The sequence below is a fragment of the Orbicella faveolata genome, unplaced genomic scaffold (genome assembly GCF_042242905.1).
Source record: "Orbicella faveolata isolate gen_17 unplaced genomic scaffold, um_ofav_v1 contig_34, whole genome shotgun sequence".
Classification (NCBI taxonomy): Eukaryota; Metazoa; Cnidaria; class Anthozoa; order Scleractinia; family Merulinidae; genus Orbicella; species Orbicella faveolata.
In genome coordinates, this window is record NW_028301563.1 from 25,106,237 (window position 1) to 25,131,961 (window position 25,725).

The 25,725-nt window shown below is 37.6% G+C and overlaps 1 pseudogene; it reads left to right on the forward strand.

The window, feature by feature from the left end:
- Positions 1-1,128: 1,128 nt before the first annotated feature.
- On the forward strand, positions 1,129-2,839 carry LOC149105425 (uncharacterized; annotated as a pseudogene).
- Positions 2,840-25,725: the final 22,886 nt, after the last annotated feature.

The following is a 25,725-nucleotide window of genomic DNA, read 5'->3' on the forward strand; positions in this document are numbered from 1 at the left end:
ACTCGAAAATAAATTTAAACCTTTTTTTATGAACCACTAGATAGACGCGAGAATCCAAACTTTATGTCCAATAAGGTGGACGTCAGTGACATTTTCTTCCTTTTAAAGTTTCGGTCTTGATAACAAAAAATGCCACTCTTGTCTTCGAAGCAGTCTCCAATCGTTTTTTAAGGTGTACTATCTATATATTTCTTTAATCTCTCGCATTCAATTTGGCGAAACTAAACTCTTTGGCTCTCTTAATTTTGTAATGTGTATTTTATGGGAAGGTGGGACATAGATTACGACGTAGAAAACTAGTAGAGCCCTACAATTCAATGAAAAAACCTTGAATAAATCAAGTGAAGACAAGAGAGAATCTACACTGCCTTCTTCGTTTACAAAACCATTGACATTACAAGCCTTTCCATAAACGTAGTCTAGTTCAGGGTTGCTGACGCCGTTTTGCATCGAATAGTCCATTTCGGCTGCTAAAATTAACAGCGCTTTTTACCTCATGGTATGTATGACATACCATGAGGTATAGTGATGGTTGGATTGGTCACTCCATTCCCGTTAGGCAATTAATTTATGCATTAAATCCGTATAAACGTTAATTAAACGCGTTTTCCTCTGTCTCCCATACTAGGTTTGGTTTTGTCATCAAAGTCGTACCATTGTTTTATGTTCATATATGTGGGGGGACGGGGTGTGACCTAGGCGGCAGTACATGTTTACAACACGGCGCCTGTTGTGTCGAGCCCGACGCAATAATTGTCAAGGCGGGTTTTTGTTCCTTTCGTTCCTTTCGTTCCTTTCGTTCCTTTCGTTCCATGGTTGATCAAAATACACATTTGAAGACCTCAAGAAGGAACAGGAAATGTGCTCAAGAATGCTCGAGTGGAAAGAAATGAGTTTTAAAGTCCTAATAGTGACGATGTTTCCAAGAGTCATTTGGACGACGAGGAATCGATCATCCGTAGCAAGAATGCACGAAACGAACTATTTGGAATGAACGGAATGGTCTGCGGAAGAAGGTAAGCCGTCCTCCTTTTATTGTATTGTATTTTGAATTTTGTAAAAAAAAACTCGCAGGACGTATGATTGAAACTAATTGCGCTTTTAATATTTCGCAATTCGCTCGGAAGCTGTTCGGAAAATGTCACATGACAAAGCACATGGTTTCAAGTGCTCTCGCTCAAGATTTTGTATTGTGTTCAGTCAGAAAGCTTATAATAAGTCTCTGAAATATTCAGGGACAGAAGCATTGTCGAAACCCTCAACTGGCCGGGGTAATTTGCAAGGCCAGGAGACGAACAGCTTCGATGAAGCTTTCGTCGAGTTCCCCTCTCGCTGGGACTTAAATGTCACAACTGTGGAAAGCGAGACAGCTACAGAGATGCAACACAACTGCCAAACAAATGCTAAATACAATATACGCCAAATAACAAATACCATAACAAATACAAAATATCAAACAGCAAACAAATGCCAAACAGATGATCCGTTACCTGAATGCCACCAGAAATACACGGAGAAAGAACTGAAAGTCCAGAATACCAAGGAGCAAATGATTGTCGAAGGTAATCCTACAATACCCGAGCAGTTGGTAAATGCATTTATTGAAGAGAAATGTGAAAATCAAAATATACCAGTTCAGTTGTCAAGCAATTGTCAGTACAGAAATGCAGATAAAAATGTGAATGTACGGAGTTCTAGAGCTACCATTGTCTCCCATCAGTTTAGAATGACACGTGAAAGAGAACCCTCCAGAATTTCTTACAAAATGGTTACTAGACGTTCCAGTGGAAAAAAAACAAAAAAACAAAAAAGTTAGTGAAATTATACATAAAGAAATATGTCCCGAAATCATCAAAGGTGAAGGCTATGTTGTGTGGATACCATCGCTATCATTTCTTAGAGCGCTATAGAAGTTCAAAGTTCATGTTTTTCTCAAAGAAATGTTTCATTAGACAAAGTTTAAGCTGAAGTATTTTTCGAACAAGGACTCCAAAGCATAAAAAGTTGCCTTTGTTTTGTATGATTGCTAAAGGTAATATTTTCAGAAAATTAAGGCAGCTCCAAATGAGAACTTATCATTTCGCAAGCAGAGTCATATCATTGAGTAGAGATGTGGAGTCAAATCCTGGTCCTGCAAATGAGTATTACAAATAAGCACCTTTTATATCACCCACAAATTCTGTTTGTTTATTAGAATTCAGATTGTCTCAGTTAGGCAGAATTGCACTTGATGTTGGAGGAGGTGGTGATTGCTTCTTTAGGGCTGTATCACATCAACTCTATGGAAATGCTAATAGTCATTTCTATGTGCGCAGTGTTGGCATTCAGTATTTAGTGAATCACCCTGAACAATTCGTAGAGAGTAACACTGAGCATTCTTGGCAAGGTTATTTGGAAAGAATGTCATGTCAAGGAACATGGGCTGATGCTATCATAATTCAAGCTGTTGCCAATTGTCTTAATTTATCAATTCATATTGCTGAATCAAATGCAACTTTGTCTCCACTTACTGTCGTTGAACCAGTAAATGTTACAAATGCCGTAAACATTTACATTGGACACCTAGATGAATTTCATTATGTTTCCACAGTAGAAAACAGAACAATGGAGATGAGAGACAACAGCAAACAAGCAAAAAATGCAGATGAAAACAAACCAGTTGATGACAGTGAAAAAACGTAAAGCTTACAAAAGACAATACATGAGAGAATACATGAAAGACAGAAGAGGTGATGATAACTTTAGAAAAAATGAGAATAAAAAACGAGTGCAAGGCAGCAACATTAATAGCAAAACATCTAGGAACAAGAAACACCAGGCTTCTAAAAGAAGAAATTGAACCCAGAACACGTCAGAGAAATTGAGCGGCTCTCCTTCAGAAAACGAAAAGCAGAGAACCCGTAACACATAAGGCAAATAAACAAACAGTCGGTAAGAAAGAGACGAAAGACTGAGGCTCTGACAAGTGTATCACAACTAACATATAGCAGTCATGAGTTGCAACCACAAGAAAACAAATATGATGCAATTTCTATGATAAATTTGTTTCACAAAAACATTGCAAGTGGCCCAGAATATGTATGCACCTGTTGTGACCAATTGTGGTTCAGGTGCTCTGTAGTGAAATGTGATGCAAACAAATATAAGGTATGTTCACCAGACATTGTCGAGTCCTGTCTTACTGGTTTTAAAAGTGTCAATGATGCTGAGTGGATCTGCATAACTTCCAATTCAACTCTAAAAAAGGCAGGTTACCCAGCTGTTCTAAAGCCAATAAGATGGGTTTTCCTTATAAGCCTGATGTATTGAATTTGACTTCACTAGAGGAGCGACTAATATCACCTCGTATACCTTTTATGCAAATCCGTGAGCTGCCTAGAGGTGGTCAATTGTCTATTCATGGAAACATTGTCAATGTGCCAAGTGATGTAAATTCAACTGTTCACTGTCTCCCAAGGCCAATAGGTGAATCACAGACCATTCCAGTAAAACTTAAAAGGCGACTTGGTTACAAGCGTCACTATCAGTTTCAGAATGTCAGACCTAAGAAAGTATTAGATGCAGCCAAATATCTTGTAGACACTAGTAAATTATTTAAAACTGAAGGCATAAAGGTGCAGAATGCATGGGTAGATGACATAACTTCATAATCAAGCACCCGTGAAGAGTGGAGTGAATTTGTTGAAAACCCTAACACATCCAGTGCTGATGTGCAAAGTAATGAAATTGCAACAAATTGTCAAAACAGTATTTGCACTGCTGATGTTCAAAATCCAGACAGAGAAAAAGCTAATGATGATGGTTGGTGTGAAGTTGATGAACGTCGTTCAGGAGTAACAGATACACTATTGCAGGAACCAGATATTACAGAAAATGGGGATAGAATTATTTCTTTTGCACCAGGAGAAGGAGACAAACCATTAGGAATATTCATGGATAAAGATTCTGAATATCTATCATTCCCTGCATTATTCTGTGGAAAACGAAGACCTGACAACAATGAAAGAAAGGTCCCTGTAACGTATAGTACAGTTGCCAAGTGGGAATTAAGGTGTCAGGATAGAAGAGTTGCAAAGTCTGTGCCAAATATTTTTTACAAGCTGAAAAAACTACAAATCAAGCAAATTCAAGATAGCGCTTCTATTGCTCTCAGAAAGTGTAAGACAAAGGGAAAGAAGTACACTGCTGGTGACCTGAAATCAGAGAATTATGTTAATAAGCTTGTGCATCTTGATGAAGGGTTCAGAGTTTTAAGGAATCTTAGATCTTCACCACCGTATTTCGAAAAATGCAAAAAAGACTTGTTTGCTATGATTCGTCAACTTGGCAATCCTACATGGTTTTGCTCTTTCTCAGCGTGCTGAAACAAGGTGGACTCATCTTCTTAAAACTTTAGGCAGAATTGTAGATAGCAAAGAGTATACTGATGTGGAAATCAAACAAATGACATGGGAACAGAAATCAGATTTGATACAAAAGGATCCATTCACATGTGCTAGAAACTTTGAGCACATGGTTCAGTTATTTATTCGTGATGTATTAAAGAGCAGTGTAATGCCAATAGGAGAAATAGCTGATTATTTTTACAGAGTTGAATTTCAACAAAGAGGAAGCCCACATATCCATGGTTTATTTTGGGTGAAGGAAGCCCCCCAATATGAAAAAAAGTTCTAGTGAAGAAATTGTGTGCTTTGTTGATAAGTATGTTACTTGCCATAACCCAGAAACTTCCAGTGAAATGGAAGAGCTTGTAAACTTACAGATGCACAGGCATGCCAAGACATGTAAGAAGGCAGGGCATAAGATATGTAGGTTTAATTTTCCACTGCCTCCCATGCCAAAGATAGTGATTTTAACACCTCTTGACAACTCCTGCTTTGATGAAGAGAACAAGAAACAGATAAAAGAAAATGCTGAAAAAATAAAAGAAGTTCTTGACAACATGAAATATGGTGAAGATACCAGTTTTGAAAATTTTCTCAACAAATTACAATTGACTGAAGAAAGTTATATCTTAGCTATAAGACATACATTAAAGCGTGACACATTATTTTTGAAAAGGGCACCATCAGAAATACGGATCAATAGTTACAACACTAATTTGCTAAAAGCTTGGCGAGCAAACATGGACATGCAATATGTACTAGAAAGATGCATGTGCTACCTACATACTGTCCTATATTACAAAAGGGCAGAGAGGTATGAGCAGACTTCTAGAAAAAGCATCTGAAGAAGCTAAATCTGGCAACAAAGATATCACAAACAGAGTAAGGCAGATTGGAAACAAATTTCTAAATGCAGTTGAAATTAGTGCTAAAAAAGCTGTGTATCTTGTATTACAAATGCCAATGAGAAGATCCTCCCGAGATTTTCAATTTATCAGCACCTCACCTCCAGATGAAAGGGCATTTTTTTTAAAGAAATTAGATAAGTTCAAGGAGTTGCCTGACAACTCAACTGACATAGAATCTGACAATATCATTAAACGTTATCAAAGAAGACCCAAAACAATTGGAAAGGTTGTGCTTGGCTGACTTTGTTGCATTGTTTAACTGTGTTAAAGATAAGGAAGGTGATAGCAGTAGTGCTAGTAATATTAACGCATCATTCACAGACATTTATGATTTTCTACCAGAAACTAATTTTGAAGACAACACTGATGATGACCTTGATAGTATTAATGTCATTGAGTCTGAATGTGAACCAAATGAATACAAACTAAAAGGAGATATGAAACTAGTAAAAGGGAAAAAGCCTAAAATAATCCGCTCTGATGTGAAGTTTATATGAAATAATTCATATATGAACTGCGGTTGTAGATGAAAGTGAAGAATGATCATCACAGTTAATTTTCCAATTTAAGCAATTGGAAAGAAGAAGCCTGAAAAAAATCAGGGCTTCAACGAGATTCGAACCCGTGACCTCCGCGATACCGGTGCGATGCTCTACCAACTGAGCTATGAATATGAATTATTTCATATAAACTTCACATCATTTCACTCCTCACGGGAAGATATGAACTCAACTAATTGACCTCGCTCCCAATGTGTGGCTTCATAGCTCAGTTGGTAGAGCATTGCACCGGTATCGCGGAGGTCACGGGTTCGAATCTCGTTGAAGCCCTGATTTTTTTTTCAGGCTTCTTCTTTCCAATTGCTTAAATTGGAAAATTAACTGCGATGATCATTCTTCACTTTCATAATCCGCTCTGTCAGGTACCATAAAGATAAAGACCCAGAAAATCATTATAGAGAGCAACTAATGCTCTATACATCATGGCGAAAGGAAAGCAGTGATTTGATTAAAAACTGTCAAACTTACCAAGAGAGATTTGAACAGGTTAGGGATGAGATTCTCTGCAATAGGCGCCAATATGAATACCATTCAGAAATACTTGATAAAGCAATGGAAGATATGAATAATGCCAAATATGACAACTTTGATAATGTTGCTCCAAATGCGGAGCATCTAAGTAAGCAGGACTGTGCAGTCAAGCAGAAACCTAGTGAATTATTTGGTTGCTTTGACCCTGGAAAAAACAAGCACCATAGTCACTATGATTTGCTTGATGACATTGGCATTTTCCCCAGAAATAATGATGATGAAGAACTCCTTATGAGGCGCATGTCTGACAATGATTATTATGCACTTGTACGCTCTTTAAATGAAGAACAAAGACAGTTTTTTTTTTATCATGTCCTACATTCAGTGAAAACTAAAGATGATCCTCTTAGATTGTTCTTAAGTGGAGGTGCTGGAGTTGGCAAAAGTACAGTTACCAATGCATTGTATGAAGCACTGATAAGGTATCTGAATTCTATTGCGGGCGAAAATCCAGATGATGTCAAAGTTGTGAAAACAGCCCCCACTGGTAAAGCAGCATTCAACATAAAAGGTAACACATTACACTCTGCTTTTACAATACCTGCCAATAGAGGTTTTGAAGATTGTGCACTGGATAGTGACAGACTAAACACTATTAGAACCCAACTGAAGAAACTTAACGTTATATTTATTGATGAGATCTCTATGGTTGGAAGTGGTATGTTCAACTTTTTGAACTTAAGATTGCAACAAATAATGGGAACCAACGAGCCATTTGGTGGAATAAGTGTGATAACTGTTGGAGATCTTTTCCAGTTAAAACCAGTTTTTGATAAGTGGATATTTGAAAATTCTCAATATGGCTACAATGCTTTCGCAACTAACATTTGGACAGAATACTTCTCCCTCTTCGAATTGACGGAAATAATGAGACAAAAAGATGACAAGCAATTTGCAGAGCTACTTAATCGCTTGAGAGAGGGAAAACATTCTGATGATGATATAGCCATTTTAAAACAACGACTCCTGAATGTAACACCAGAAAGTGATAATTATCCAATCAACACGACACATTTATTTACTACAAATGCATCAGTAGATGCCCACAATAATGCTCTGTATGCGCTATCTAGAACTGACAAAGCTCAGATTAAGGCTGTGGACATTATAGGTGGAGACATTTCAGATGATCTCAAGAAACAAATAAAAAATAAAATCCCAGATGATGCAACAAAGACAATGGGTTTATATTCACTAGTATCAGTAGCAATTGAGGCAAAATATGACCTAACAACTAATATTGATGTGACTGATGGTCTAACAAATGGCGCAGAGTGTATGGTAGAGAACATAGACTACAGAGTTGATAATTCAACCAGACCAAGTATTATTTGGATATCATTTCCACATCTTGAAATAGGCAGAAAGTGGTGCAAAGAACATGCACATTTGTACAACACAGGCATAAATAAAAACTGGACACCAATTTTAGAAGTTACAAAACAATTCCAAATTAATAAAAAAAAAAGTAAGGTACAAATTCTTCGACGTCAATTTCCACTTAGACCTGCTGCTGACTATTCACCGTTGTCAAGGAGATACACTAAATGAAGCAGTTGTTGATTTTCAATCATCAACAAGAGAGCACATGCATTATGTCGGCCTGAGCCGAGTACGAAACAGTTCTTCAATACAAGTTCTCAATTTGAATGAGAAAAAATTAAGGTCACCGAGAAAGTTAAAAATGAAATGAGTAGACTGAGAACAGAGGCAAGCCTCAAGCCTTTAGCAGTCTTGCAGGTAAACTTAGATTCGCCCCAAACAAAAACAGTCTTGTTTCAGAATGTTAGATCTCTCCACTTACATATTCACGATGTTCGAACTGATTACAACATTCAAAAGGCTGATGTTAACATTTTTGTTGAAACAAAACTTTGCTTGTCAGATAGAGATGATACATATGAGCTACCTGGATTTACTCTTTACAGAAATGACTTCAATCATTCTAACATCAGGACTTCCTATGGAACTGCTTTGTATATTAAAAATGATTTGAACTGTACTGAGATTCCATACAGGTTTAATACTAATGACATAGAAGTTACTGTAACAGTTTTTAACGATCCAGTTGCAAATTTTCACATTGTAGGTATCTACCGCTCAAAAAATATTAGAATTTCACACTTGATTGAAGCCCTTACTCATCTTCATAATTCAGTATTGATGGAACCTACAATTCCTACTGTACTACTTGGAGATTTCAATGTTAACCTGATGCAGGACAGTACAGAACAAAAAGCTGTTAAAGCATTTCTAATGACAAATAAAGGATACACGCAGTTGATTAACCAGTATACTACTGACTACCGCACACAGATAGATCACATTTATACAAATGTACCACACCTTGTGCAATCAGCAGGTACACTAGAGTCTTACTACAGTGACCATAAGCCAATCTTGATGTCCTCGACAGCTTTGTAAATAATGTAATGTAAATGATGTACATGCTAAACAGCAGTTTATACCAACAAATGATTGTGTCATATGGATACATACAACATATTTTAGAATTCACCATTGATAACAGAACTACAATCAATCACATTTATACTAATTTGAATGAATCAAGAGTTCAAACAGGTGTTCTAGAGACATACTTCTGTGACCATAAAGCTGTGTGCATAGCAATAAAAAACAAAAACAAAACAAAACAGAGAAACAAAAACAAAAACAAAAAAAACCATGGACTCATTTTCTTAGGCTGTAATGACTGTTAATTATATAAGGTAGCATTTACAATTTAAAATCGTGTTAACAAAGAATAACTGAAGTCAGTATTTAATTAAATGTGAATTTTTTTGTTAGACTTCTGGTCAGTAACTATCAGTGTCTACATAAATACATGTACATGTAAGAGCCCCTTTTAAACTCCTTGTGACCCTTTGGGTCACAAACCCTCCATTCTGCAACTGTACTCAGGTAAGTAGAAATGGTTGTTTCTTGTTCTGGTCCACTTACAGCTCTACAGAACATGCATGTGTGATAATAATGATTAATGTTGACATCCACTGTAAACAATTATTATGTATAGATATTAATCATAAAATAGTACCTCTTGTATAAATGATTTTTAAAACAATTGATTTTTTCTTATGATTATTAACATATTTTAGAAACTTACTGATTCCCACTTTTATTCCATTTTAGAAAAGAAATTTAAAACAGAAACTATACAAGATACAGCATTGAAAGCATCCACTGGCTGCCATATGATGTTCTACATGTACTTGCTTCAGAATTTTCACCGTGTAGTTTGTAAAGAGCCACAGTTTCATGTGATAGTGCCCATAACATTGGAATTGATTACAACTTATTGGTCTGTGATTACAACGAGATCAATGTCACATTCCTCACAATCGTTTTCAGCCAATATATTCAAACAACACACAGGAAGTACCATCTAGCAGTAACACTCTCCAGTAGAAGGAAATCTGCGCCGAACATCTCCTGATTTAGTTACAAATGAGACAACTCTTCAATCCACAGTTCATGGGTAACAGTTATGCCTCGCGGCATCAACTTTACTTCCTGAATTCTGGTGCTTGTACTATGTTTGTATTTGTATATTGATGATTTTGTGCTTTTGGAATTACTGGACTTACCTTGTATCAGAAATTGTACAGTCAGCATGGATCACTAACTGTCAGCTGTATCATAAAAAGAGGGAATCAAGATACATTATTACACAGTTGTGGCATCTGTCCAGACTGTCTGGTACAGTTGCAAACCATATTCATATTTCTTACTCTATAAAATTACAGTAACAAACATTTTGCTAGAATTATACAAATAAACTGCCAATCTTGTCATGAAAGCATCTCAATGTCTTTCATTTCTTAATAAATACCAGTTGCAAAGTAACCATCTAACCTTGCAATCCAGAAGTTTGTGGAGAACACCATCCTAAAACATGCCATTTGAGAAATGATATTACAGTGGAACCCTGTTAATACGACCACCTTAAGGCTATGGAAAACTGGTCATATTAACACGGTGGTCGTATTAACGTGGTTCTGTAAATAAGACAATTACTGACTGAGGTTTTTTAGGCCAGAATAAAGTGGTCGTATTATCCAGGTGGTCGTATTAACAGGGTGGTTAAAGGTGGGGTTCCACTGTAAAACAAGGAGGCCTAAAGAGTAACCCATTTTAATTAATTCACATTCTTTCATGCAGATTTAATTCAATTAGAACATAACCGAAAGCTGTCCTTGGCTTATGATTAGATGACTGCATGAATGAATGTGAATTAAATGTACGTGGCTTGCATTTTGGGCTCCCTGCTGTAACATCACCACCCTTCTTACCCCTTTAAAGCAAATGAAAACATGTCAACATACAATTTACTGCACTTTGCACAGAAGTTTTAGTCTCTCAATTGTATTATATATCTTAAAATCGTTCAGTTCTTTCTGTGAATTTGTTTGAATTCGGAACTGAAATTTGAATTTAAATTTGGTGCCTTTGAGAAAAAATATTCTCAGAGGTCTATCACATGATCTAAACTGAAACAAAAAAAATCAACTTTTTGTAAAGTTAAAAAAAAAAAATTATGTTAAGTGATTTCAAAGCCAACCCACTTTTGTGAAAATATAACGGCAAGGGAGAAAGGAGCCCATGACACGAGCGGCCTGGACCTCCTGAGAATCACGCTGGATAAGGTTTCGTAAGAAAAATTGTTCTTTTCAAAGAACTGATTTTGGAACACTGCCTTCCCGGGACTCGCTTACGTACACACTTGAAAAAAAAAAAAGCTTGAAAATGTATTCCGCCATATTCCGATTTGTTTTTTCGGAGTCATGCTTTCAACGGACCGCATAGGAAACAGCCATTCTAACTAGCCAATAACAAAACGAGAATTTCAGCGAATCAGCGTTTGCAATTTTCGATCCGTCTTTTCAGTATAAAAACCAAATTATGCCACTTGTCAGTGTACTCTGAACACGTGGAGTCAATATGTCTGGCAAGGTCAGGAGTAACAAGGACCAGAACAAAACAGCTTCAAAAGCAACACCCCGCTCAGTCGTCCAAAAGTCCACATTCCAAACCGGAAAATCAGTTCAACAGAATCCAGAGCACTCTCCAGACGTTGCTATTAATACCAAGCCAGCGGACAGATGCTTTCAAGAAAATCCAAAGTCGTCTTCTCCAAACGTTGCCGTTAATGCCAAACCAGCGAACAGATACGATACTAAGACTGCACCTATCATAGCTTACGTCCACAGCGTAAGCCCTCCCAAAAGAAACAGGCGCAATACCTTCGACTATGCAACAGTCAGCCTACAAACCTCCAATGAAATAAAGCAGGAAGCGCTTTTAAACTCATCGCACAAACGATCCCTCTTCGAGGAAAGTGAGAAGTGCCGTACACCAATAAAGCTCCAGAAGTACACGTATACTGACGATAAAAAGAAAATCATTATCAATGATATGACTCATGTCTCGGTTCCTAAACCGTCTGAGTATGCCTTCCAGTTTACCAACAGCGCAGCGTGCCGGTACTAAAGAGTGACAGTATCGGAAGCAATTGCCACCTGCGAAGAATGGGATGAGGTGGAAATGGTAGGAAAGATAATCAACCTTGGATCCCCACATACTGTACGGCGCAAAGGACAAAATGTGTCGACCACTATTGATGTTTGCGAAGCTGTGTTAGCCGATACCACTGGATCTATTCGTCTTGACGTATGGGACACAAATATTCGACAGTTGAGACTGGGTCATATCTACCGCCTCAGTCCTGTAGAGATTTGTCTTTGGTCTGGACAGAAAAAGGTTTCCACTACGATAAACACACGGGTCACAGTTGTGGAAGACGAATCCTTCCGTGAAATTGCCGTTGAAGATTGTGATGACGCTCGTAAGCTAGGCGAAGAAGTTTTTGAGATTGACAACATTCTCTCCGTTGAGAAAGTGGAACACTTCAGCAAATGTGTCAATTGTACCAGAAAACTAGTGCAAGTTACCTCGGAGAACATTGTACAATGTGATCGCTGTGGACACAGCATGCGACTGTCCCAGTGCGAACGGAGCATAATGGCAAAGATTGTCGCTGCTCAAGAAGATAGCCAAACTGTTAAATTAATGATCAGGAAGGACGTGTTGAAGACAATCCTTGATGGTGATATTAATTCACTTGGAGAAGGTGAGGTTACTAAAAAACTGCTTATGCCTCAAAATTTGAAACTGAAATACAATGTGCAATCACAGATTGTTTCTGAAATTAACCTTCAGCAGAATTTCGAGTAGAACTACGTTAACGAAGCTAAGTTCATAGTTTCACCTCGGGGAGCAAAAGAAACCAACATTGTCAAGTGTAGATGAACTAATTTAGTCAAGCTAAGTTTATAGTCTCACCTCGGAACCGAAAGAAAATAACATTGTCAATTGTATTCACTATATATCGATAGTTTTGTTGTCAGGATTGAGTTGCGTAGCTGTTCCAGTTCAATGTGCGAAGACAGATTGTTTCTGAAATTAAGTTTTGGCAGATCAGGATTACGAGTAGGACTATTGTAACGAAACTAAGTTTACAGTTTCACCTTGGGAGCGAAAGAAACTTCCATTGTCAATTCAATGTCAATTGTGTTCACTGAAGTTGGTAGTTTTGTTATGAGGAGTTGAGTTGCCTGGCTGTTCCAGTTCAATGTGCAATGACAGATTGTGTCTGAAATTAAGCTTTAGAAAAATTTAATGTAGAAGAACTAATTCAGTCAAGCTAAGTTTATACTTTGACCTCGGCGCCGAAACAAAAACTAACAGTGTTAATTGTATTGACTGATGTCACTACTTTTGTTAAGTTGCCAAGTTGTTAAGTTGCCAAGCTTTTCCAGTTCGATGTACAATGACAGGTTGTTTCTGAAATTCAGTTTTAGCAGAATTTCAAGTAGGAAGACTAATCTACTGAAGCTAAGTTTCAAGGGTTTCTCCTCGAGACCAAAAGAAGCTAAATAACATTGTCAATTATATTTCGATAATTTTTGTTAAGACGGCTTGTTCATTTTCGTTGTAAGTGTTTCCTTTCGTAATTCAGGTTACCTTATAATAGTTATTAAATCTTGCAATAGAAGAAGTCTTGTCAAGTAAAACTAGAAACATGTTTATAATTCGCAATAAATGCTTGAGAAAGTTTATTCATGTCATCTCTCTATAAACCGGGGAATCCCCTCCTGGGCTCAACAATGATACCTTCATTACTCCATCCTGTATCGCGTTGTGAATGTCACATTGTCATGTAACGCAATGTTATTTAACAACAAAAGCACTTTGAATCACGTTTATATTTATATGTTCAATTCACTGAACATTTTTTTTTTCTGGACCAAATACTTATAAGAATAATCGAGTGACACAAGGCTCTGACCCAAGACAGCTTTTCTTTGATAATTTCAAATCATAATGCTGGAGAAAGTGGTCTTCTCCAGGTGTTCTGATAGTTTAGTGTGGTCCAAAGAGAGACAACTAAAAAAATAAAAGTATCTTTTACCACTCACCTTTCTGTGCACTGCACCCCACATGATATGAACGCCAAAAACTGACTATGGTACATGTAGGACAGGCTTTTGCTTGTTACGATATAGGTGGCTCTTCGCACAGACTTGTTAAAATGATAAGCCTTTTTCCCTGACCAAAAAGCTAGACTACAATTAATCCCTCCTTTCTCTCTCTGCGAGATGATTCTACTGATCAGTCACAAATGAGAAACTTCTTACTCAAGTAAGCGCAATCCTCAAAGAAACGCCGCATTTGAAACAAAGTTAAAAGATGCCGCTCCCGAATAAGCGCCGCGGCTCCCTCGCGACGCTCATTTGACGGATAACGTACCGTAAATCCTCGAAATAGCGCCCGGAATGCTTATTTCAAATTTAGAAGAAGACGGGGGCGCCTATTTAATTTTTCCCAAATCGTGGCCTGACATGATCATTTTTTTAATACGTCATGCTCGTTAACAACAACAAAAGCTGTTTATCGACATAAAAAGCTGATCCTAAAGTTTAAATCGCACCACCGTTAGTGCTTAACGTGTTCGCAAACAACCAATGTGCCATTCTAATACTACGTGACGAAAACTATACATCCTTCGTTGTCTCATTACTCGTCTACAAAATTGGGGGAGGGGAGAGGGGCGCTTATTTTAAATTTTGGGCGATAGGAGGGGCGCTTAATCGAGGGGGGTGGGGACGCTAATTCAACAGTTTACGGTATAACTAAAAAACCAGTATTGAAGGGGACAGTGAGATCAAAATTGAATGAAGACGCTACTGATAAAGGAAATGAAAAGTGTGCGAAAAGACAAATGATGACAATCAACAGACGCTATTGTTAGTTCCTGCAAAATTTTCATACAGATAGAAAAAATACCGTTAAAAGGAATATTTCTTTGTGGCATGCAAGTTTTTAAGTAAGCAGCACCCTCGAACAAGCGCCGCATTTGAGGCGCGAAAAATTTAACAAACGCTGCATCGTTTATTCGAGTAAATACGGTAGCTTTTTTTCTGCATTTTAGATGCCAAACTGCACCCAAAAGTAAAAGAGTGGTGAGCGGCCAGCCGGGCAGGGAGGGGTCTCCTACCTGAGATGGTCTGTGGCGTACAACCTCTTCCCCTCTGCCCCCTCACCCCACTATCTCCCTCTGCTCCGTCATTTTTGTTCTAGTGCCAATTTTCGCGCTGTTCGATTAAGCCTTTTGAACGCGAAAAAACTGTTCGTTGGTACGTATTAAGAACTAGAAGGATAGAGTCCTCACATTCTGGCATCAAATACATGTTTATTTTCCAAATAGTAGTCAGTGGACAAAACTTACATTTCTTAGGAACGAACAAATTACAAATCTTTCACACACATTTTAACCAGGAAAAAACTGTATTTTTACAGTCATCACATTCCCAGGTACTCTGCCATTCATAAATTTAATTAGATCATAGCCAATTTGATTAACCCCTAAGAAAAGTACCGCTTGTTACTTATGGCGATCAACATCTGTCAATATGCTCCCAAATGTATAATGTTAAACACTTGAACATAATCTAGACTCCTTCCTCACTAAAGGCTTATATTTCCTGTCAAATCGTTACATATATTACATGAACACCTTATTTCTATAAAAATGCTCAACTACTGACTGCTCATTAACATGATGCACTTTTCAAGTAAACCACCTTACAAATGGAACACTTCTTAGTTCAAAAAGAGGCCAAGGACAGAATTTTATAGCATTATTACCGCATACCATGAGGTAGCTCGAAGGAGCCTTTGATTAGTTAAGTTTTGGTACAAACAAAGTTTACCATGAGGATGTGCAGGTGTGAAACAGTAAATTTAAAGAATAATTTTGTTTCAGTCGGGTGAGGTCAACGTCCAGCGCTCTGATCTACTCCGATTGGTTAAGTGAGAGCAAAGTGTACAGAGCGAACTTAGTCATGCAAAGAAAACTTATGTGTGTAACAGAAACCGTAATGACACAACACTATTCAATTGTCTTTCCTGTCAAAATTCGAAACATGTAAAGAACAGACGGAAAATATGCAATACTGATTGAGAAGCCCTTACGATTTCCTTCCATGCATACATTTCCTCTCAGGTCATGATTTGTTGTGGTTGAAAAGGTCCTTTTAAGAGCTAAGAAACTTTCCTTTGGAATGTCACGGGTAAACTCCAAATACCAAGGTCTCTTAATTCGCCGACGAGCTGACAGCATCCTGTAGATTAAATCCAACCATGTACAGGTCTCGTCTTTTAACTCTGCTCCTGTGTTGAGTGATGATGATTCAAAAAAAATGGAAAAAAGGATCTTTCTCTCGAGCACGTTGTTCGTAAAGACCTCTTAATCTTTTTGCCTCTGTTTTAACAAAGAAACGCGAAGTTTGCCCCCAGGTCACTGCATTCTATGAAACAATTGACAGCTGACTCAATAGCTTTTCTGTTTTGCCGCTTACCTCGTCACTGGATTCTTGGACCTCTTCTGTGTCAACACGAGTCATTTCTTCGAGAACATCTTCAAATGGCACAGAAGCCGCCGTTTTGAAATTTGTTTTCAATTTTTATGCGCGCGTCCGTTGATCCGAGATGCAATCACCACGGCATTTTTGTTGGCGTGTGTGCCCAGGGTGATTGATTGGATACCGAATTTGTGACATTACATTCTTTGTACCTAATCAGCTGCATTTGATCTTGCAACTTTTATGCTCTCTTACACCGACTTGTTATACCAACTGATCGCTAAAATTGAGTTTACTAGTTCAACTAGGTTATCATATAGGGTACAACCAATCCGAAAATGTTAATTTTTGGGGCAGGCCATATGAAGCAAAAGTGACCACATACCTTTCTTACGAAATGCGCAGAAAAAGTGCAAAGTTGATTTGGACATCAAAGAATGGTATAAGAATTTGCAACAAATTCGTCGAAATATCTCACACAAAGAGAAATGTAAGCATAATAATGACAAAAACTTATTTAAAATACCCTTTGAGGACATTGCTGATAGAGACGGACAAGGCATGGTTGATATCGACAAGTTATATATCCATATAATTGACACATTAAACTGTTTCTTAATAGTTTCTTAGTAAGATCATCAATTTCGGCGATTGTCGCCTTTTAAAAGGCTTGTTGTGTAAGATAAATTCGATGTTAAGTCAGCGCGGACACTTTGTGACTCTCTGCCCTAATCTCCTATGTCTCAGGCTAAATGTGAGTGGTGTCACAAATGAAAGAGATCCTGCAATTCCGGGATCTCAGAATTTTCTAGATCGAGAAACAACATGGAAAGTATCCTGTAAGACAGTTTTGTTCTCCCATTTTTATGTTTATTATTCTTGTTTTCTGTAACGTTGTATCCTATATCAGGAAGGGAACCTCCTAGCACACACTCTTTAATTTCCCTTTTATCGTGCAATTGACACTGATTGTGATTATTTGTTGGTAGGTACTTACACAACAATCAGTTGAAAGACTTACCTGAGGATATTTTCCGCTACAATACCGAGCTTTGGTACCTGTGAGTAGATCTCTTCGTGTAACTCTAGATTACCGTAACTAAATTCCCAACTAGCCAATCAGAAGCTGTGTCTCCTGTCTTGATATCCTGAGACATCAAGTCACTGACCTGATATGGCTACAATATCAGGTCATTTGGCCGAATTTGGGTACGGTAAATACCTAATCGTTCCTTTCTGGTACGCTTTGGCGGCATATCGGGCTGGTTTGGTCTCGCCATGGGTATTTCGGCTGGACTACCTCTCGCAAAAGTACGAACCATGGTTCGGCCAAACTCACCTAGTATGCCGTTGCACACAATTTAAGAAAGTAAGTAAAAGAATAGTTTGGCAGGTAACAACTCCGCCTCTTGAACGGCCACAGAACAAGCAACGGCGTGGAGTTCTGTATCCACTGCACTCGAAGATAAATTTAAACCTTTTTTTATGAACCACTAGATAGAGGGGAGAATCAAAACTTTATTTTGACCAAGGTGGACGTCAGCGACGTTTTCTTCCTTTTAAAGTTTCGGTCTTGATAATAAAAATGCCACTCTTGTCTTCGAAGCAGTCTCCAAGGTGTACTACCTATATATTTCTTATATCTCTCGCATTCAATTTGGCGAAACTAAACTCTTTGGCTCTCTTAATTTTGTAATGTGTATTTTCTGTGAAGGTTGAACATAAATTACGACGTAGAAAACTAATAGAGCCCTACAATTCGAAGAAAAAAACTTGAATAAATCAAGTGAAGACAAGAGAGAATCTACACTGCCTTCTTCGTTTACAAAACCATTCACATTAGAAGCCTTTCCATCAACGTAGTCTAGTTCAGGGTCCCTGACGCCGTTTTGCTTCGAAGTGTCCATTTCGCCTGCTAAAATTAACAGCGCTATTTAGTTAAGTTTTGGTACAAACAAAGTTTACCATGAGGATATGCTGGTGTGAAACAGTAAATTTAAAGAATAATTTTGTTTCAGTCGGGTGAGGTCAACGTCCAGCGCTCTGATCTACTCCGATTGGTTAAGTGAGAGCAAAGTGTACAGAGCAAACTTAGTCATGCAAAGAAAACTTATGTGTGTAACAGAAACCGTAATGACACAATAATGTTCAATCGTCTTTCCTGTCAAAATTCGAAACATGTAAAAAACAGACGGAAAATATGCAATACTGATTGAGAAGCCCTTACGATTTCCTTCCATGCATACATTTCCTCTCAGGTCATGATTTGTTATGGTTGAAAAGGTCCTTTTAAGAGCTAAGAAAATTTCCTTTGGAATGTCACGGGTAAACTCCAAATACCAAGGTCTCTTAATTCGCCGACGAGCTGACAGCCTCCTGTAGATTAAATCCAACCATGTACAGGTCTCGTCTTTTAGCTCTGCTCCTGTGTTGAGTGATTATTCACAGAAAATGGTAAAAGGATTTTTCCATCGAGCACGTTGTTCGTAAAGACCTCTTAATCTTTTTGCCTCTTGTTTAACAAAAAAATGCGAAGTTTGCCCCCAGGTCACTGCATTCTATGAAACAATTGACCGCTGACTCAATAGCTTCTCTGTTTTGTGGCTTACCTCGTCACTGGATTCTTGTAGCTCTTCTTTGTCAATATGAGTCGTTTTTTCGATTCATCTGGAAATGGCACAGAAGCCGCCGTTTTGAAATTTGGTTTCAATTTTTATGCGCGCGTCCGTTGGTCCGAGATGCAATCACCACGGCATTTTTGTTGGCGTGTGTGCCCAGGGTGATTGATTGGATACAGAATTTGTGACATTACATTCTTTGTACCTAATCAGCTGCATTTGATCTTGCAACTTTTATCCTCTCTTACACCGACTTGTTATACCAACTGATGGCTAAAACTGAGTTTACTAGTTCAACTAGGTTATCATATGGGGTACAAGGAATCCGAAAACGTTAACTTTTAATGACAGGTCATATGAAGCGGAAATGACCACATACATTTCTTACGGAATGCGCAGAAAAAGTGCAAAGTTGATTTGGGCATCATCCAGTGTGACTAGTTAAGTGAGAGCAAAGCGTGCAGAGCAAACTTAGTGATGGAAAAACACCCATGTGTGTTACAGAAACCGTAATGACGCAAACCTTTTTAATTGTCTGACCTGTCAAAATTTGAAGCATGTAAAGAACAGACGGAAAATATGCAATACTGATTGAGAAGCCCTTACGATTTTCTTGCATGCATACATTTCCCCTCAGGTCATGATTTGTTGTGGTCGAAAACGCCCTTTTAAGAGAGAAGAAAATTTGCTTTAGAATGTCACAGGTAAACTCCAAATACTTGACGTTTCGTATGTTTCAAGTTAATGAATTTTGTTTTCCAAAATGCGTTTTATTGTCATGTTTGTCACCGCAGTTTGTGTGTTATTTCTTATTGAGCTACGATGGCCAAAGAAAAAGAGCATTTACGATGAGGTAGAAACTGGTAATGATATTTTGGATGGAGGAAAACGCACTCACCAAATGCTGAATTGTTCATATTCACACTGGTTTGCTTACGGTTGTCTTTTATTTTATGATTGGGGCAACTCTATCATAATATCTACAAAAGTCACGTTTTATAATTAAATTTTCGGAAATTTGGCTCCGTGTTCCATACTGGGTGGTTACTTACAATTTCTATTTTCTTTTAAATGAGTAGAGAAAAACTCGTTAATAGTTAAAAAAAAGTGAGTGTTGCGAAAATGGCAACGTTCGTTTACGAAACAGACAACTGCTTAGCCTTCGGCAGAGTAAACATTGGTGAATATCAAGGACTACAAAATAACGGATTAAAACATCAAAACACAGACGCAATTGTTTGTTTGCATACACGTATGCAGCCGTAGTTTCTTTTTCTTTCTTTTTTTTTTTTCAATTAACTTTATTTAACACTAACAGACCAAGAAAAAGTAAGAAAAAAAAAACAAAACAAAACACTACTTACAATGAGAAATACTTACAATACAATGCGACAGCACAACATTTATCTACTACTTACTTGGTTATAGTTACAGTACTTACATTCCAGAAAACTTTTTCCCCTCCCCCTATTGTATGCATATGATATTATTTAGGCACGATTAACCCCTTTTATAATTTTTACAATAACCTCTTGGATTTCTACCGTGCTTTAAAAAAAAAAAAAAAAAAAAAAAAAAAACGCTGATAATTCCACATTACTTACGCAGTCGTAGCTTTAATAACATCGATTGTAAATCGAATTTTGTTGAATACTAACCCAAACACTTTCACCCGACTCTCAAGAGCAAACTACAAAATTCTTGAAACAAGCGATAAAAAGTAACGTTTCAAGAAACCTAATCAGGATCATTGTGGGACATTCAGGTCAAGGCCAGTAGACAAACCCAAACATGACTAGTGGTGGCGTTTAGAGCTAAAGTATTATCGATAAACTTTAAGACAAACAATCTGAAGTCACAAAGCTCGCTTTGTGGGTAGTCATGCCTTAGAATTACAAGACTAAGGAGGGAACTACAAAATAATAAACATTTGGCGATCACGAACGAAAATTCTGAATTCTAAACAAAATTATTGAGCATCATAATACAAGCTTAAATATAGCCTTATCTCTAATACGTGCCTACCCGTGGGAGGGAGAGTTTGACGGAATTCAATGCTGAATCAGGTGGAAGGTATTTATGGCAGAGACCTTATAGTTAAGGTTCATTCTCGACATAAATATCTAAGAGTGATTTTCTGAGAGTGTCGAGAATCAGAAGACAGTCACGACAAATCGCTTTTTCTTTTATTTCCCCAAAACATACCTTTGCGTGAACCTATTCAAGGAAAAATGGTTTAAAGTTCCAACGATTTATTTTACGGCCAAAATTTAAGAAAGTTCGAAATTTGCATATAATGGCGGTTTTCGCGGCTTCAAATGTTCAGAATTTCACGCTTCTTTACGGAAACAGAGTGGGCGTAGAAACAGTCTTATGAAAACAAAACTTTGCACAAATATTATTTTATTCTTATACTTTAAAATCGTGTAATAAGTTTCTTGAAGTTTTGTTTGGAGCTTTTAAACGAAGGGTATTTGTACAGCCGCCATTTGTGTCTCCTGGTAAGGGACAAATAAAGGCCAACTTTGACTTGTATAAATGGCCTCTGGTATATATCATTTGGTCAAAATATCTACACTTTAGGAAACCTTGGTTATTGCTTTTTTTCACTCGAAAATTTATAGCTCTGGGAATTAAAATGTTCTCCGTCAGTAAAATAAAATGTTACGACATGTAAGCGAGTTCAATTTTATGCAAATCACAAGGTTATTCTTTGGAAGTCAACGGTTTAAAACAGGAAACAACGACTCACTGTTACTTACGTTCCTTCTGCTGCTATAGAAACCATTTTAACTTCCCAGTGTCCTTGTGAGCTGTTCTGTAAAATATTTCCAGTAAAACAGCGAGCATAAATGGCCATAAAATTTGACAAGGTCGACAATGTCGACAATGTTTATATTTGAGATGAGACACTGAGTGGCACACACAGTCCTGGTTGTTTTCATCGTCTTACTCAGTCGAGAGTCCTTTAAAAGTATGGTAGAATATACGCTTCAAACCGTAGTAAATTAGTTTCTCATATCCATATGCCTCATGTCGACTCATGAGTAAATAAATCAGTCCCCGAACACCGAATAAACAACTCAAATGACCTCTAAGGTCAGGAGGTCACGTGATATGTCGTTATGTTACTTTTCCCCGGTTTCACATTGCACACTTAACGCCGTATTTTAGGACGTTCGCACGAAAATTTTCCAGTGGATAGATTTTTTCTTAATTTTTACAGCAGTCAGATAATGAGTTACTTGTGTCAGAAATGCAAAAACAAAATGGGGGTCACCGACTTTGTTTCCGAGATAAAGCATGTAGAAAACTAGCTGATTTTGAAAATTTAGCATGGTTTACAGGGGTTTATAGTAAAAAAATATCGAATGTGAATCAAAAAGAGGCAAATGATCTTACTGGATAGCACCATCGCCTCTGGATTTTAAAACAGCGACTATCCGGGCCAGATCTCCACACATATAAATAAGCGGCCCTCGGCAGTGAATGCGTGATTTAGAGGGCCGTTGATAAAACCAGGAAGATGGAACATTCCGGAACATCCCGGAATATCCCGGAACATTCCGAAACATTGCATTATTATAATAATTATGAGAAAAATATGTAAAATTAAATTTTCAAAACTAAAATAAACAAAAATAAACTGGTATCAGCTCAAAAATGAAAAGATGTTATTGGGGATAGGGGAGTCGGTAGTGGAGGGGTAGGAAGCGTTGGGTTTTCATTCAACTGACTACAGTGAAAACAGACTCCTCTTCTTTGCCGCCAATTGCTTCACGTCGCTTTACAGCACTGTGCTTTTCAACACAAACATGGACGATTTGGACGATGAATGCCAGGTAATTCATTGCGTCTTCTTTTTTGATCCCTGATTTCTTCAACATCTGAGGTGTTCGTCTAAGCATCATAGAGTTGCTTGTTAAGTCAGTAGCCATAGTTTTGTCACTGTGCGGTCTTCATGTTTCTATTCTATCATCCCCAGTTTTCGCGCCGCTCCGCTAGGAACGTCTGACACTATGACCCGCCAAGCCTTTCTGGAAAAACGAGTAACAAGCAAGTTATTATTACTTAGTAGTAATGAAAGATTAGGGCAGCGCGTTCACTCGCACGCGCGTACTTCGCATGCCTGGTCTACTCTGGTGGTGTTCGAATGTCTCGATAGAAAACTAGGTTTGATCGAATGCCAGATAACGATCTGCACGTGAAGTTGGATTAGCGATGAATAGATTATAGCCTGCGGTAAAAGTTTTTTTTAATTAATTAATTAAGTATTGAATTGTACTGGGAAAAAACATTTTCCAGTTTTAGATCGCCAACACTTGTAACAAATGTTTCTTGAGACAATAAAGTTTTGACCCGTGACCCTGCAAAACAGAGCGCGCGTCACTAAATGTTTTTAAATTTTGTGTTTGTATTTGTTCACACTGTCATCAGAGCTCGAGCAGTCCGAACTAGTTTCGACAAGAAACTTAATGCCAAAGAGTTTCTATTTCTATCTCACGGAGAAACTATTTCTTCATGAGAAATCGTGTATACGCATATCTTTGTATTGACGCAATGAATTGAATAAAGACATCACACTCGTGTACCCATATTTTTAGGTCTGATTAAGGAGTTCGAACGCCGCCACCTTGGTTTTCTGTGAAGAACGAAATCTGGGAATAAGGGACAGTCACGTAATTAAACTAATGGCGAACGACGGGTAGGAATGGATTACTCCACTTAGTTGCTAGCCTTCTTTTATTGCAGTGACTTTCATTCTTCTATCTTTTTTCCTTTTTTTTTTTTTTTTTTCTCGTTATGTTTCTATTTTTATTTTCCGAGCTGATACCACTTTATTTTCGTTTGATTTAATCTTTAAAAATTTAATTTTGCATATTTTTCGCGTAATTATTATAATTATTCGATGTTCCGGGATGTTTCGGGATGTTCCGGAATGTTCCGGAATGTTCCATGTTCCTGGTTTTATCGACGGCCGGTTAAGAGGCACGAAAGGAACGAGCTGAAAACGCGAATCTCACGCGAAAAAAAAATAAGCTTTGCTCTTGCTGCTCGGATATCACAAGCCTTTGCTAACTAAAACGGCACAGCCTGTTTTTCTGTGTTTTAGTCATTTTATTCACTTATGACGCTCAATTCTGCTGTTATGATTAGGTTTTAGAAGTAGCGCTAATCCACCCCCACCCCACTCTCGAGAAAAGTAATTTTAAAAGTCGTGGCAGCTAATACTCCCGAAAGCAGAATGCCATCTGCATTTGTATTGAGAGGCACTAGCCCGCGAGCAGGCATATATTGTAGAAGAGAAAGTAGGAAAGGAAAAAGGGAATTAGAAGTGCCACCCAAGCCTGTTCGCTGTGAAAAAATCTACCTGGACATACTTAGAAAGCCATATTAGCATTAAAACGGATGAACTCTGTGCTGCTGTAACTGAGGATCATGTATTAAATGTTTGTTTAATTTTTCATGCTGCTCTTGACAGATATCGCAATAACTTTATAAGGAAGTGAACATGTTTGATTTGTATTAACAAGCGCATCTTAAAACTATTAAGATTACAACTTTAACAAGTAAATAATAAATGTCTGACACTTTTTTTGACGCTTTCAACGACACAGGCAAATATTGAACTTCCTCAAGATATATGATTGTAAAGTTTTACAGTAATCAAATGAGATGGAATGTCTTCAAATATGGCCGGGATAGGAAATTGAACGGTAAATTTGGAAAGAAAATCTTAAGCCATATATCAGAAATTTCAGATTAGAAAAATAAAAGAATGAAACAAATGCAACTAAGCCTTTATTTATAAATAAGCCCTTCAAGTCTTTACAACGAGAGTTTCCTTCTCCTAAATTCAGACCATCTATCAAACATCAACCGAACGTGATTTATAAGATACCCTGCGCCGATTGTGATTGGTGTTATGCAGGCAAAACTGGCCGGTGTGTTGAAACTCGTAAGAAAGAAGATATCAGGAATGTCAAAACATGTACTAATGGTCAAACATTGCGAAACATGCGTGGTCATTCGACGATTGCATAGATTCTGATAATTCTAGTGTCGCCGACAAAGGCTTTTTTCGCATTAGAAAAACTTTGGACGCTTGGCACACCTCTGCAACGAAGCATGCTGGCAATAATTCTAAGCCGATTCCAAACCAGAATAGTATTCTTTTGTAAACAATAGTCACCTAATTTACACATTTTTACTTTCCTCTTGTTCTTCTTCTTATTTTTATCTCGCCTTTTCTTGCATATATTTTATCATTCTGCATTCCATTTTTATCCGTCGAAGGTTGTAGATTGACAGCCGAAAGGTCATGCTCTTTTTAAAAATTTTTAGCCAGCAAACATTTTTATCGTAATTTTGATTTTGTTAAAGTTGTTTCAAAAACGCTCGACCGAGCAAGAGTCTTAACTTTCACATTCCATTGTGGCGAGAAGAATGAAGCTTCTGAGAAGAGGATGATAGACCGGCTAGAAGTCAGTGAAACTAAACCTTAGCACCTCTTTACCCGTGACCAGCGCTTAGACAGTCCCGATATCAACGGTCCACCGCAGGCAGCGTGATTTTTTACCATTATTATTTCCTAAATTTCTAGTTTTAGTTTGTTTAAGTATTTAATTATTCTTTCAATTCATTTTTAAATTTTATTTTATTTTTAATTTTTCTTTGCATATTTAGTATTTTTTTTTTTTTTATTTTTTTACTATTTTTAACACTCCGCACTCCGCATTCCTCGTTTTCGGAACAGCCTTCAGATAACGCCTTGTCATAAA